The 16,682-nt window shown below is 39.1% G+C and overlaps 1 long non-coding RNA gene across 1 annotated transcript in view; it reads left to right on the top strand.

The window, feature by feature from the left end:
• Positions 1-508: 508 nt before the first annotated feature.
• LOC119500930 overlaps positions 509-16,682 on the top strand; it is a 23,327-nt gene continuing 7,153 nt past the window's right edge. The window contains exons 1-2 of the long non-coding RNA XR_005209728.1: positions 509-522; positions 14,190-14,194. This is a non-coding gene — a long non-coding RNA (uncharacterized LOC119500930). The remainder of the gene's footprint in view (positions 523-14,189; positions 14,195-16,682) is intronic.

Here is a 16,682-nt window from a genome sequence, read left to right as displayed (position 1 = left end):
ACATTTGTAGGAAAATGCACGAAAAATTAAGAATAACTTTCCGTTAGATATCATACCAACTGTTGTATGAGGATACATTGACATGATACAACTTAAACTTGTATAAAACTTAAAATTTAAAGATTCAATTAAAACAGCATACTGGGCTATTTCAAGGTTTAAACTAAGGGGCCGTGCACATGCTGTCTCTAAAAACAAATAGAAAATGCCAGCTATGCCTCTTTTTTTTTTTTTTTCTTTCCAAGGTGCTCGAGAGGTTTCGCTCCTGTCGCTCCTGCTGTTACTAAGAAACCAAAACCTGTGTGCTGTGATGACAATGATGATTGCGGTAATTTTGTCGGAAGCTTCCCTGACTAAACTAAACACAATCAAAACAAAGAAATGCATTTCTATAAATCCCTCAAAGTAGCTTTACTGCTTGACTTCTGTCAGTTTGGCTTTCCAACCGGGTGTTGTGCTGTCCTCTGTCAGAAAGGGTGAAACAAGTAAAATAAGATTTCTGCCATACATGTCACATGACATGTGTTGCGCGCTGCTGTGTTCCAAAATGTTTTACTATTTTTATCTAAGGGCTCAGCCGTCACTGCCCGGAAAATAGGCGCTGGGGAATGCTTGCGTTTCCGTGACGGCATCGCTCAACAATGGATTTGAACGTGCAAAAGACGTGGCATGTGTACGACCCTAAATCAGAAAACCGGTTTATGTTGATTTTGGTGATTGGTTCACATTATTGATCGCTGTATGAAGTCACAGCCCTCCATTTGACTTCACACCACATCTGTGTTAATTCTACGGAAGTAAACATTTCATTTTATAAGGCTTTTATACGATTCTGGCCACAAGAGAAAAGTTTTAATGTCTGAGATGTTTCCTCCTCCCTACTGGGACTCTCCTACATCCTGTCATCCTCTCAGTGTGTGTGTTTGTGTATACAGTACAGATGTGTGCTTATGTGTCTGTCTGATGATGATGATGATGTACGATGTGAGTGTTTCACTTTTTCCGTGTGGCAGATGACAGACGCTCCACACAGCACTTGCTCTGGGTTTCCTGCATTCTCAGCTGTTCGATACTCAAAAGCTGAATGTAAACCATCTTTTTCTTACCCCGTACGTACAGATGTGCACTGGCGCACACACACACACGCACGCACACACAAACCACACACACACACATACAAGTCCGGCGTCATTTTTTCCTTCTCTTTCCTTTGAATGTAGGCCAAATGTTAAATGGAATCTGTGATAAGAGAATAAGATGTGGGTGTGTGTAAGTGTGTGTTAAGACGCCCCCAGCGTTTTGTAACGCACGGACAGAGGCACATCACCATTCATTTATTTTAATTGCTCTCCACCTGCTATGATAATCAGGACTTAAATAGAGAAATTTCCATTTTCAATTAAAACCTCCACCACATGCGTATGGGAATGAAGCCCACCTTATTATGAAATGGAATAAAAGATATTAGTCCCTCACTCCTGTGTAGTTTTGCTCCGCGCTGCATGATCTCAAATGTCAAAAACAGCAATGCTGGAATTCCCCATCTAAAGTAGCTTGTGTTTGTGTTCATGATGCAGCTCCAAATTTGAGGAAATGTATCTCTTGTTGGCTGTTTCATGTTATACTTTATTCTTTATTTGTCGTCTGACACTAACTGAATGCTTTGCCATTGTCATGTCTGTGGACAATTAATCACACAGGTTTCTCTGATGTACCGATCTTGTATTCAATTACAAATCTAGAATGAAGCAGAAACAAAAAAAGCTGGAAAGAAAACAACGGCTCTAAGAAGTTCTGATTATTAAATAATGAATACACATCCAGTTTTTGCAACATTTGCGAAAGCTTGCAGTTTTGTCCTGTCGCCACAATATTGTTTTGCAATGAATGGACTATTATTATGCACCAGAAGATCAGTTTCGCCCTCACCGATTTAAATATTATCACAATAAATTGCAAAATAACATTAAGAATGCAAGCTGTGATGCAAGTTTGTAAAAAAAATCTCCCAATAATTATTGTAATTGAGTGGGAAAACTGAATTTAATTTACAAAATATATCCTGAAAACTGAATAAAACACTGTCTGTGTGCTTTCCATGTTTGGTTCTTTGTTTTAGTTCCATGTTTGGCTTTGGCCCATCTCCAGCACTAACACATATTCTCTCCCTGCTCAGCCCCTCAGCCTTTGTTTGATGCATAGTAGAGATTTTTGGGGGCACACACACACACCAGCAGCTCCTCAGTGAGCTGCCATAACACCTTCGCTGCTTTCCTAAATATGGATCACATGGATTTTTGCAGGAGCATGATACAGCCTTAAAGGGAGCAGTGATACGTCTGCTGGAGACATCTTTCCTAATACGTATGATCGCAGAGTGTTTGAGATCAATCATAATCTTTGGCTACTCGAAGGCTCACCGGATTGAGGTCTGTGTGTGTGTGTGTGCGTGTGCGTGCGTGTGTGTGCGTGTGTGTGTATGTGTGTGTGGCCTGTGTCTCCCTATAGAGATCATTAGCAATGGAGCGCCTCTTGGTCAATACTACTCCTCAATGCACTGTCTCCCTCTCTGTGTAATAGAGAGAAAACTAATTCACAGGAATCCCAAATGTGTTAGACAATAAATGTACCACAACACCCAGAGAACTGTGAGATCACTCGGAGGCCCTCAGGGGGTGAATTGAGGTGGTTTTACACCTTCTGATGTGGTATTCCTCTTCGCTGTGGTGTGAAAGTTCAAACTGCAGTCTGTTGTAGGGTTAGAGGCAAGCAATCTACACGTACACTGGGGCTGTGTATGAAATGTGACAGCTGATACCAGCACTTCAAATTGTAATGACTCAGATTTATTCTAAACGGCGTGAGAAATCCTTTGAATCAGAGTTTAGGTTACCGGATACAGGGCATGCAATCACAGTGAGTTGGCCGTCTTGGTTGATGTTTTTTTTTTTTCCAGAATTTTTGTTTTGGGTTGTTTAAGATCACACAAATAAATTAGCTTTTATTAAAAGATAAGGCTTGTGTTAATCTGCATTTTACAATTTGACAAAACACTCTAAAAGACACATAAATAAACACCACTGGTGGCTTATTTATGTTTTCCTTTATTGGGCATTGTATTTTATTTTGAGTCAATCACACACACTGGTATAAATACTCACTAGTGCACAAAATGGGTATTAATCCGCAGCTGAAAATAGTCCCCAATAAATGCACTAGTTACTCCTGATTGAGTAAATTTATGCAGTACTCTATTTTTTTATTATTATTATGTTTTTTAAATGAAAATATTTCTGATCATTAATTAAAGATTTGTGCCTTCAGTAAGAATGAACAAAACGTATTGAGAGATGGACTAGTGCATTGGTTTATATGACATTTATTGACAATGAGAAAAAAACATGGAATAACGACCATCTGTAGAACAGAATGACATTGACATGACAATGTCATTTGACACCCATGTTAAACCTTTTAATCAATTACATTTATTTAAAAAAAACATATATTATATTTAAATGTAAAAATAACATATATATTACAAAATGTAATATAATATGTAAAATAGTTAAATATTCAATCAATGTTTTTAAAGAATGCATTTTACTGCCAATAAAACATCATTGATGTACTAATGCACATGTAAAGCAACTCTCTCACATATTCACTTCAGTTTAAAGCCTGTTTACACACACAAAATAGATTCTACCTTTATAAACCTACTCAAGCCTGCCTCCATACTTGCTTTATTTGTTACACGGAGGAAGTTTTAAGGAATATATGAAGTAAAAGTCCAACAAGCCACAGTACAGAAGGACAGATGCAGAGACAAGGAGGGCATCGTAATGACTATATCCATCACTGTGACACACACCGGCACTCTTCATGGATCAGAGACTTTAAGTGTTGAGCTATGGTGGGTTCAACAATAATGCACAATACAATACCAACCAGGGAACTGATTTATTACGGAGCTGACCTGCCCCCACGCTGCTTGTAGGAACATAACCTTGAGCGTGTTTACAGTATGTGTGTGTGTGATCTTCTCTGAATGGAACTGATAATGAAATGTAATGGCATTTCCTCACACAATGATGATTCTGATGAATAGGACTACACAGAGGTGTGTGTCTGCACCAGCTTTCACTTTCCCCTTAACTATAGAATTGTCAGTGCAAACACAACCCAAGGTATTACACAATCTGCCTTGGACAACTTACTGAAAGTGTCTCACATACAGCTCAAATTCTCCATCAAGAGGAAGACATGTATAGTGCAGACTGAAATCTTATTCACATGATTTTTTTGCAGTGACTCACTTGTACCCACTTTGCTGTCTGTTTTAGAGGAGACTAGAAGTAAAGAAGGGAAATTACCATGACATTTTTGTTGCCATTCTAAATGCTCCATCATAAAAGATGAGGCTAACCAGTGCCACCATATCAAAGGCGTTCTGTGTCATAAAGAAGTTTCCCTGCTGCTCCGCAACAAAACACCATTATTATCTGTGAGGGCTAAATTATTTCCATGGGAAATATGCAATTAGTGTTCATCTAAAAATATTTGCACTGTTGTGGAAGGGACTGAATTAAAAAAAAAGAACAGCAGTTATGAAAATTAAAGATGCTAACCCAATTGTTCCTCATCTGGAGGATCTTTTTTATATATATTGAGGGTGGGGGTACAGTTATCTCACACAGCAGCTGGATTATCGCGGTGTCACAAAGGCAGGATCACATATTACACAAAAATCCATCTTGTCAGGCTTCAAGTATTGCATTTGTGGCCAGCAAGCCAGAGCACGGACCAATCGGCGTCCTGTGAGGAACTAAGCCCCATCAGTTAGATCAGAATTAGAGAGTATTTCTTCATTGAAAGAAGAGCAAAAAACAGTGTTTTGGCTTTTCTCCCGACTGGCTTTGGCAAGAGTTTGATTGACGGATAGTTCATCCAATCACCTGCCAAGTATTTTTTGAAAGTGCCTGCCCTTTTCCAAACAGTTTCCAGTGACGGCTTCTTGGATGGTTATGTCTGTGTAACAAACCATTTGGAGGGTCAGGTTAAGGGTACAGTGATACCTGGCTGACACAATTCTAGTTTTCATTTTTTCTGTAGATTATGTAGATTCTATGGGAGCAACTTAATTGGGATCAAACTACAGGTCCTACATGTCCCACTAGCGTATTGCTGGTTAGGCCTACTGTTTTATATGTTTATATGTAACTAAAAAGACACTGCATAGGCTGCACAAATAGTGCTGATGCTGAACTGCATGGAGTGAAGAGCGTGACCTCCCTTCAGCCTATAGACTTCAGCTCTTTGTGTACTTATATCAAGGCAAGCGGCATAGCGTGTACACCGTCTATTGGAAGGGTGAACACATTAACCTTTTAACAAGGATCTCTCAACAGCATGTTGTATAGGAAATGAGAGTTTGACTGCATTGTAACCATGAAAAGATGATACAATTCAGCATAGAAGTGACCTAACTTAAGAAATTTGTTCCGTATTCCAAAGATAAAATTCACTCAAAATGTTCAACAAAAGTCTTATGACTCTTTTTTCCTCAAAATGAAACGAAAATAAAAACGATGCACAATATTAATGGCGAACAATGTTATCACTGTTCAGTTAGAATAGAAGACACACTACACACACAATTATCAGCTCATCAAGGTCAAATACTGTATAATTGTATTGCTATTTGCACAAATGGAGCAACATGAACATGCCTTTCAAGTGTCTTGCTGAATGAACCAAGAAATGTTATACAATCTCAGAATACACTCACTATACCATTTAACCCTTTGCTTGTCTCTATAGAGAAGCATTCGCAAGGAATTGTTCCTTAATTTTTTGCTGCCTCTGCTGTTTCTACGTCGTGTCTGTTGACCCTCCGCTAATCTCTTTCTTTGACCCTCTCTGTCCGTCAATTAATTTCTCTCTCTTTCTGTTTCTGTCTGTCTCTATCCGTCGTTATCTCTCCGTCAAAGTGTGCCACCGTCTCCAGCTTTGCCTTACGTGACTGGAGCTCATATCAGGGAGAATAATTTATGGCTAGCATGAATAAGAGATGCTGTGGAGTTTCCAATGATTCAGGTCTGATATGGAAACAGTCTGAAATATTTGGACAGCGGAGGATTGAGTGATCAGTGTTCGCCAGCCTGTTGTTGGCAAACACATGTCAGTGAAACCAGCTGTCAGGAAGACCCATGAGGCCGGAGGCAAGAAGAGGGGAGGAGGAGAGGGGGAAAAGACAGAAGAAATGAGCACAATACAAAAATGAGGAAGAATGTTTGGGGACAGAAAGAAAGAGAAATAAAAATAATTAGAAATTTGAATTACATTTTCTTTTATCATATTAAGTCACAATTCCTATCAATCACCACATGGTGACACATAAGTGGATAAGTGGTGTACAGGTGTCCCTGTGAGTAGCTGGTAATGGAAAGGTTAATGGAAGTGTTAACACAATCATCACAAGGACACTCAGGTGTCTATCACCTGTCGTTCTCCCAGCAAATGCTTGCTGATGATGAAAGATTTATTCGCTTCACCGCACACAAGCTCCCATACGTCTTCCAGAAACTCCAATAATAATAATAAATGTGCTCTAGCTCTGTAAACCTGTCATGTTGTGTCTTCCTACCTATTGTTCAGGAGATAGGGATATTCATGTGTAAATGTACACCCACGGACAAAATAATGGGTAAATAGAGTTCATCCTACAATAGTATTAGTTCATGTAAGATACTAAGATGAGATAAAAGCATGTATATAAGAAGTGGACGTAGTCACAGTGACGTCACCCATTGGTTTGTTGTGGACTGCCGTTTTGAAGCATTGGGTTCTGCATTTTAGCCGTAGCCATCTTGGTTTTTGGCCCTCGCCTTCTTGGGTTTCTGCAGCCAAAAGTGACAACAGTGGAAGGAGCTAATTACAACTGAACACTGAATAAAACATTTTTAGGTGACCAAAAAGATTCAAATTAACTTTCATGAACTGAAAAAAACACTGTGAAAGGATTAAAGCTGTAACACGAAAAACACGGACAACTCCCAGACCGGACAACGCTGTGGTAGCAACCTGTCAATCACAAGGTAGCCACGCCCTAAAGCATACCCTGCTTTAGGGCGTGGCTACAATGCAATGTTTACTGAGGTGATAAATCAAGTGAGAAGTAGGGTCATTTTCTCATAGACTTCTATACAATCAGACTTCTTTTTGCAACCAGAGGAGTCGCCCCCTGCTGGCAATTAGAAAGATTGCAAGTTTAAGGCACTTCCACATTGGCTTCACTTTTCAGACCCGTAGGTTGCTGCCTGGATAAAATTAAACTGCATGTTCATATTCAGTACTTTGGTCCAGACTGAAATGTCATGCTAAACTATCCTAGTGAACATGGTAAACATCACACCTGCTAAACATCAGCATGTTAGCATTGTCTCTGATAGCATGCTGGCATTAGTATTTAGCCTATAGCGTCATTGTGCCTGAGTAGCTACAGCTTCACAGAGCGGCTTGTGTGGCTGTAGACTCTTAAGTCTTGTTAAATGATCTATAGCCAAATTATTTTTCAAGGAACTTAATTGCTAATGAGATAAAGCTGGGAATTAATCAGTCAATAATATGACACCTATTGTTTGTCAGTGCCCTCCAAAACTCATCACAAAAATGATTCATATGCGCGTCCGCTGATCTGCCACCTCCACCAGTAGGATTTGGAGAGAGGCAGATTGAGGCCCAGGTTAAAAGATTATGATAAATGTCCAATGTAAGTAAGTTTTTCCCTTCACTGTGGGACTCCTGACAAGATAGATTAGTACCACTACCTGGTTCCTGACGTCCACTGTGAAGAAACGTCCAAAAGCCTTTAAAACCATTATCTGAAGAACGCTGGTGCATTAGAAAACCAGCTGTCCAAAAGTCAAAACGTCCACTGAGTATTTATGAGTGCTATTCAGATAGGAAATTTTAGAAGCACAACTGTGGCAGCTGTGTCATTTTGATGTCACGGGCTGATGTCTGCATACATTTTTCTTGCATGGAATCCATAGGTATTGGTTTCAGTGGAACCTGGACAGACACATGATGGCCTCATTGGGGAGGGACCGAGTGGTGGGCCAGCTGAGACATCCACAGGAAGAGGAAGGGATGGACAATAAGTACAGTGTAGCATGGGATGACAGGCTGTATCCAGATGCACTATAACTCACTTCATGAAAAATTACGACATATTTTACAATATAATGGCTTGTTAATCCAGATAGGCTACATGTCTAATACACCGTGGTTATGAAAATCACTTGGATCTGATTGGCTGGTATATGTGTCCGTTAAAGTCATATAACAGGTTGACTTAAAGTTTATTAAACTGCAAGTAACCATGGTGACAGTACTTCTGCTTTAAGGCACATGGCTGCAGTTCTGATTTATACATTTTAAAGTTATCTTTTAACGCTCATCAGTGTTCATCGACGTCTCCTAGATTATTTAACAATACTATAGATTTATGTTATGGCTCAGTTTTGATTATTGCAACTCGCATTTTTCATGTCAGTTTGGCAAAAGGCTCCAAATATGATACCCATGAACCTCAGCCGTCATTGCTATGGAGAATAATCCAGTTAGAGGTGCAAATCTGACTCTAAATGTATTATCAGGTTTCAAAGAAGCGTAATATTTAGCTTCCACCTGTCATGAGCTGACCTGATATTTCTTACTGAAATGCTCCTTGGGAGGTTTAGTTGATATCTCTCCCTAGATTTTTAAATGTCAGTTGACTTATTTTGCCTTACTTTTCTTACGTAACTTACGTAATTAACTAATTCCACCTTTGTAAATTAAGAAACAAAAATGCTTTATGTAACAAACATTCTTATTTTCACCCAAACCACAATGTTTTCCTAAACCTAACCAAGTAGTTTTGTTGCCTAAACAGGTTCTGCACTGTGTTGCTGGACATTCGTACGCACAACAAATGAGAAATAACGTTTCGTAAGATATCATATGAACCGTTGTATGAGGATAGGTCGACAGGCTTGGCTTTTCATCAAATACTAAGTACATCATTTCTTAATGTAAAGTACTGATGATAAACATTCAGGCCTTGGAAGTGCACTGCCAGTCACAATATGGGTGAAACATGCTGACAAACTTGGAAATAATAAATCATTTTACCAAAGCTTCTTTTTGGCCTGTGGTAAGCCACATTATAATAAACAAAATACATGAAAAATAATGGACTTGTACACTCCCTCTTCCATTATTGTTTTATATATCAATATAATTTTAGTTTCCCCATAAAGTGTATGAAATGGAGTAAACATTACCATTGTGAAATGTATTTAAATCACAGTGATATATGTGCAGTGTCATTGTGTTATGGATATCACAACAGTCTGGACAGTAGTAAAGTAAACATGTTGAACTGTATGATTCCTTCTAAAATGTCCATAATGTTGGATACAAATTGTTGCCTGTGACACTTCATCCAGAAATCTACTCTGACTTTTCCAGTCTTGCAGTCCCTGTTGAAATGTAATGGGGTGTCACAGAGGGTGCTGTCAGCGTTTGGCAGGTCCCCTGTGGATGGGCCCCGGAGCCCCTGGCCCTTCAGATCTCACATACAGTTGATCCCCCCCTCTGTCTCTCTGTCTCTCACTCACACTATACCGTAGGTCTCATGGAGAAACCCTGATGTCCTCTCAGACTCATCACTATTCTTTCCTGTGGTGGTCTCCATTGGGGTCGCATGTGTTTCTCTTCTTGTACGCTACACTTTATGAGGACTAAATGTCTTATCATGAGTAGGAAGGGGAGAGAAAGTGGTTAGTTCAGGCTTAAGGTTTGAGATTAATGTTACAGTAAACAAATAATCTGCGTAAAGTAATGATTCAAGTCCTTTTAGAGGAGGGGTTAACATATTGTTTTGGGGTTAGCACATGTACTATCAATACACAACGTACATTACAAATATACAGTGTGCAGACAGTTTATGCCCAAATATATGCGTGCATATACAATATTCCTTAGGAATAGGAGACATGAAATGAATGGAAGAGAGGGATTCAAGATATATTTAAACTTATTTTGGATTTGTCATCTTTTACAACATTATTAACATTTTTTAAATACAAATTAGACCCAGTTAAATTTTGAGAATATGTCTGTTAGTTTGTCCCCTATTTCCTACCAGCACTATTAGATCAGATTGTGCAACATGTTGGGATTGATTGAATACTCTTTTCCAAATATGCACATGTGTGTAGTCGTATTCAGGAAATAAACAGATGTATGTGAGATTATGTTCTGTGGCAAAATGTTTTTGTTCTCACTTTATTCAATAGGACATTCACAGTAGAAATCAGAGCTAAAAGGATTATAGGTTTGTGTGACAGAATGATTAAAAACACAAGGCTACTCACTCTCGAACACAGCTCTTCATCTCCTCTAATATTGGCATCCTTTCACACCTCTCCTCTTTTCTTTTCCACACCACACCTTCACCAGATTAAAAGTCTCAAACCCTCAAACAGTCCTCACCAGCGCCTGCCGCTTATTGCATTTCCCAGAACCTCTCTGTTCACCGAACGCAGCGGCTCCGGTAATAGCTCTTCTGTCATCTGGTGGAATCCCTCCCTTTTCCAGTGCCATGCCTCCAGACTGAAGAGCAATTTAAATGCCGTTCACTTCACATTTATTTGAAATCTCATTAACTGGATATAAAGACCCAAAGAAATGTGTTGTAAATAGAATATCTTGGCCACGTGGATGAGGGGAAATTTATTCATGATTAGTCTTTTTTTCCTCCACTTCCATTCCGTGGAGTTCAGTGAATGTCTGTAAAGTGTCAGCAGTCATTTTCAGGGTGAAGCCCAGTATCTCCTCTAAATACACTCTATTTAAACAGACACAAGAGGCTGCTCACAGACACAGAGAAATTGAATGCATAATGAAAAGGGAATGTGAATGACATTGCTGCTCAACTGACAAGCATGGAGGAGAAATAGTGTAAAGTCTCATATATTGGGCAAATTAAAGGGAAACTTTATCCAAGTTGACAAAGATAAAATCATGGGGAATATATTGTAACTTCTTTTATTAAATCTGCATCATGCACCTTCATCTTCAAATAGTAAACATTTCTTACCTTGTTTATTTTTATGTTGGAAATTCGAAAATCAAGTAACTTGACATAAAATGCTGATGCTTATCAGCCTGGCCAGTGTGTTATATTTTGAGCCAAAAGACACCAAAAGGATAAGAAAGGAAAAATACCTATTTAGCTTTCTAAAAGCAGAGTGTTTGTTGTCATTTATATGCTCTTATGTTTACAGCCTCCTGAGGTTGTAAATTGTTTTAGTCACAAATGGACGGATTTACAAGATCTTGAGTGGGAGTAACAGGAGAAGCCACATTATTCTGATTTCTGTCATGGCCCCACTTGTTGATTTAAAGGCTGCAATATTGAGTTTATTTGTATTTATTTTACTGCAATTTACAGAGCAGTCTGCAATTCTTTTGACCCTATAAATTGGATTTCTTTATGCATAATAAAATATACAGTATAATTGTATACATAATTAAATAGTTTAAGATATAGATAGTGAATTGGTGTTTATTTGTCAAACAGGCTTACAAATATTGTAATATTCCTGTATTTTTCAAACCGACTTTAAACAAAACTTGAACAGCAACTTGAATAACTTCTTTTAACTTTTTTCCAAATTCAAATCTGTCAGTTAGTTTAAGAGTGAAAGCAGGTTAAAATAGTAGCTTTGAATGTGATGGTGGGGTTAGGGCATTCAGAAAAATAAATTGGGAAGAATAACTGTAAAAACTATAATAATCAATGTGTGCTGTGGAAGAAACGTCTGTTTCTGTGCCTGGGAAAATAATCACAACGCGCCAAAGCCTTTAGTCCCACTCTGTCTCTCATCTCATTGTTTCACCACGCTGCATACATCCTGAGCTCCCTGGAGCCTCGTGGCCCCTAACGAGTAGTGGCGATAAATAAATAATTGGCAGAATTTGGGAAGATTATGCTTATGAAGTGACATGTTTCACACAGAGGCTGTCCTCACTACTGTAAATCATCTCAGGCACCGCACTGTGTCTTTGTGTGTCGTCATCAGCGAGCCGCGATGCGCTTGGTTTGGCCTTACAAATCTAGACATTCAACACACACACACACATTTCTACGACACTTGCCAAGGGCTGTCAGATGGAGGGCAAAGGGATGTGTGGGCCTAATGAGAGCCTGGCCAGGAGTCAGGAGCTTTATGAAGTCCCTGAGGTGAGTCCTGGACTGGGGCGAAACCACCGTAATCCATAACCCAGTGACACTTATGATTGTTGGCCGCTCAACTCTCTCACTGGAGCTATACAGCACATATTTCATCGGGGAGAAAGAAAGAAAGAAAAAATACACTGAGGAGATTATAATCGTATGAATCAATTTTTCCATTTTAATTTGAGGCACAATTTTGCGGACAAGTTTAAGTGTTGTCTCATTATCTTTTACTGGCTAATGGAAAAGCTTCTCTGCATTCCCTCAGGTGCAGTGTGTATGAAGACAGATGATATCAGTGGGACAGGGGAAATATTGGATAGATGGATGAAGAGACAGATGGAGGATAAGAGCCAGAACAAATAATGTTTGCCTCTAGTCTATACTATATACAGTACATGCACACATACAACCAAGCATGAAAACATTCATTCAGAAAATGATTTTTTTTCTATGCTTGTTTGGTTTGGGATGGTGTTTATATGTTCAACCACAATGACTCAAAAAACCTGTTTGATTTGTTGAAATAATAATACAAAAAAAACGTTTAAATCAATATGACATTTCACAACCCATGACATTTATGTATATATATATATATATATATATATATACGGTTTCTTACTCTAATGGAGCCAACCTTAAAGTGTCCAATGTTAACTTGAGAGTCAATGGGCTCCAGGCAAATTAATTGCATTTTATTTTATAGCCCAATATTGTATTATATTGCAATGCAAAATTATATGTACAGTAAGTCACTTGTTTTTTTATATAGTATCATAAAATAATTTATATAAAAAAATTATTAAAAAACAAAGTAAAATATTTTCATCTTGTTGCGGTATCTTTTTTTCCATAATAACATTCAGTAAAGTACCGTTCTTTTTTTTTTTTTTTTTTAGTTAGATTGATAGAAGATAGACAATACATCCTGTCTGTGAATTTTATTGATGGTAAGAGCAGATACGACAGATGTTTTCTTTGCCCGGTTCAACAGAAGAACGGGACTCTGAATACAGATACGGTGACGTTTTGTGACTTTTATTGTTGTTCACTTCAAATGAAATCCCACATGTTACTTCCTGTTATAAAATAATGCTTTATCACTCTGCTTATTGGGGAGGAAATGTGCGTTTTGACTTTTCACTTAAGAAAACTTATCGATAATTTACAGACGTTTCATTGATAGAAAGGCAGAACTCCTAGTTATGCTAAAACTTGTACTGTAAATATATTTAACACATGAGCCCGGTATTACAGTGGAAATAATTTGTTATATTAAATAATACTGTCTAGACTTACTACACACATGCGAATGCACGCAGTTTACAATATATCTTCATGTCAGCGGAGCACTTCAGTCTGGCCTGTAGACTAGACACAACTTTCCACTTTTGATTATGATAGCAGAAATTGTGCTGAATGCACTTACCGCTCCTGCACCGGACCACACAACTGTTTCCCCACACGGTTATCCAATAGAGTAAATAACATTATGAAGCTTAGGGAGCCATCTAATCAATTTCTGCAGAGTTTGATGACAAGGTGGAGTAGAGCATGGAGTCAGGATCATGTTACTTGTTACGCAGACTGGCCTGGACCGAGACAACATCAGGTCAATTGGTCTTAATAGCTTGTGTGCTGTTTCACAAGGTCAGACGATTGTCTATACGAAGGGAAAAAAATGTATGGAAAATTATAAATTGGTGAAATATTGTACTTGCTCAGACTTTTTTCTACTTTGGGGTAGATAAAAGTAGAAAGTAGAAAGATAAAATTCAGCAATTTCACTCATGTACTCTATGCACAAAGCAGAAGACAGTCAGGATTGGGGGTACAGCTGTGTGTGCATCTTGTGTGTTTGCTTATGACTAATTTCTGTGTACACGCCTAAGAGTGTGAGTGCCTGTGATGCTGAACGTGTTCGCCCTTTCATTACAGAGAGGATTAACCATCAGGGAGGCTCACAGTTCCCTCTGAGCCCAGACAGCGGTAAAACAAGGCAACGTCCTCAGAGACATGTTTTATTCACCCACGTCTCAGCTCATTTTCACCTCTCCTCCGCGCTGATGTGTGCGTGTCAGCTGGGCCCTCCCACTGTTCACCCTTTTGTCGTCGAGTACATTAATCAATACTGAAGAACAGAAAGGGATGCTATTGAGGTTGAGGTAACAGAACATCAATGGGGCGCTATATACAGGTTGACTGTGTAAGACCATTAACAACTGAAATATTCAAAGCTGGAGTGAAAAGCCTGAGGAGAGCTGCTTTATTACTTCGGAGAGAAGTAATGGGCAGGACAGTACACCAACGGGGACTGGATTTGAGATATCATAATTCTTGGATATCAGCTCCCTCTGCTGGCCATTTCCCACTTCCCTGAGGGTCCAAGAGGAAACTGATTAATAGTTTAGTCATTAAAATTGCACTCTCATGTAGAGCAGTTGCATTGAATATGAGAGTGGAATAGAAAATGTAATCCATAATCATCAAGAAGTTACAAGAAATGAAACATAAATCAGAGGTCAGGGACTTCTTCAATTAAGTTTTACATCCATTCAAACTACTGAATGCTGTTGCTTTATGTTACAATGACACAAAGATGTGAGAGCAGTTTTCTTTCATTTACACTTCTCAAAGGATCATCTGAAAAATGTCATTCCTTATGTTTAATTTCATGAAAGAAAAGCCCAGTACAATGCAGATCGAGCATTTCCTCCGTTCATTGGATGTGACTGACAGGATGATTGCTGGCTCTATTCACAGCTGCAGCTGTGGCAGTATGCATCATCTCCGCTCAGAGTGTTCCCACATCTTCTCATGTCTTGTTTTACATCTGTCAATATCACAACATCATTTGGTAGAGAAATGGAGAGATTCTGAAGGAAACAGCTTGTTTGAGCCTGAGCCAAGGGGAGAGTCTAGTGTGTTGAGTATCTGTAAAGTAGGTGAAAATAAACAAAGACCTGATTATAGAGACCATCTTGCGATGGGGATCACACCAGCTGCGACTCCAAAATGGGCCAGGGGCGTAAAGTCCGGGGCAATATCCCTTCCACTTCCTTCCCCCCTACTTCCTGCATCATTGCTCGGACTCAGGGGCTTTTCTGCATCAAGTTATGGGGTAAATGTCTTTATTTATGTAAAGGAAAATCACAAAATACAGGCACCACGTGACAATTCAATTTACTGGATCCACAAGAGTCTCAGCTTTCCAGTGATACCCAATTTATGCAATTCCCAGACTGTTTAGGGATCCGCTTTTACAGAAATATTCAAATACACCATTATTAGAATAGGCAAAAATAACACATTAACGGCATGCAAAAAAACAGCATGGTTTTTGCCCCAAACTGCATGTGATTATTATAAAGTGGGCATGTCTGTAAAGGAGAGACTCGTGGGTACCCATAAAACCCATTTTCATTCCCATATCTTGAGGTCAGAGGTCAAGGGACCCATGGGAAAATGGCCATGCCAGTTTTTCCTCACCAAAATTTAGCCCAACTTTGGAGCATTATTTAGCCTCCGTCCCGACAGTTAACATGACACGGTTGATACCGATGCATTCCTTATGTTGTCTAGATTCACTCTAGCTTTAAGACTGAGCCTGAAACAGCCTCTTAAAGACGATAATGTTGGCCAGGATTGTCGGCGATCCCGCAGGTCTTATTTTTTAGGGGTGCTGAGATTAAATTTAGTTTTTCTTGATCACCCCTAAAAAATGTTTAAAATCGCCACTGCTTGGACCAAACCATCATCGAATTCGGCCTTCATTTTGATATCAACACTAAAGTTTGGTGACTGCTTCTTGCACGGTTGCGACGCTATCGTGGTGACAAAATCTGCCTACAGACATATAAACACCTGGCAGAGTTCTCAGAACCGCCTCTGTAGTAGTTCCTGCTTCAGTATTTGTGTTCAGGACCACATTTTGCCATAATGACACACACACACAGACTCACAAGGTGAAAATAATACCGGCGTCGCTGTCGCTGCTGGTAATAAATCCTGCAAAACTACCCAACTCATAATTTGAATATTGTCGTGGTTATTCTTGGGGAACTGATACAAGGCCAGCGTCACAGTCTGGATATACTGTACCATAATATTATTCCGTTGTCTTGTCCTTCCATCACTGCGTACTACAGAACAGTGGCCATAACAACCATAATGTGTGACAGTGAGCTGACATACACACAACTTAAAATGCTCCCCTTTGTTATACACCAGTTCCACATGTGCTGAGCATTAAACCCAGTGTTCATTCATTCACCCACCTGTCAAAAAAGATGAAAACATTTTAAGTCAGTGTAGCAGCTACACACATATGTGTCTATTAACATTGACTCTATCTGCATGGGATCTACACAGATGGCTTACACACAGA

Source organism: Sebastes umbrosus, chromosome 13 (assembly GCF_015220745.1).
Source record: "Sebastes umbrosus isolate fSebUmb1 chromosome 13, fSebUmb1.pri, whole genome shotgun sequence".
Classification (NCBI taxonomy): domain Eukaryota; kingdom Metazoa; phylum Chordata; class Actinopteri; order Perciformes; family Sebastidae; genus Sebastes; species Sebastes umbrosus.
The sequence above is the reverse complement of the archived record's forward strand: the minus strand, read 5'-3'. Positions and strand labels throughout refer to the sequence as shown.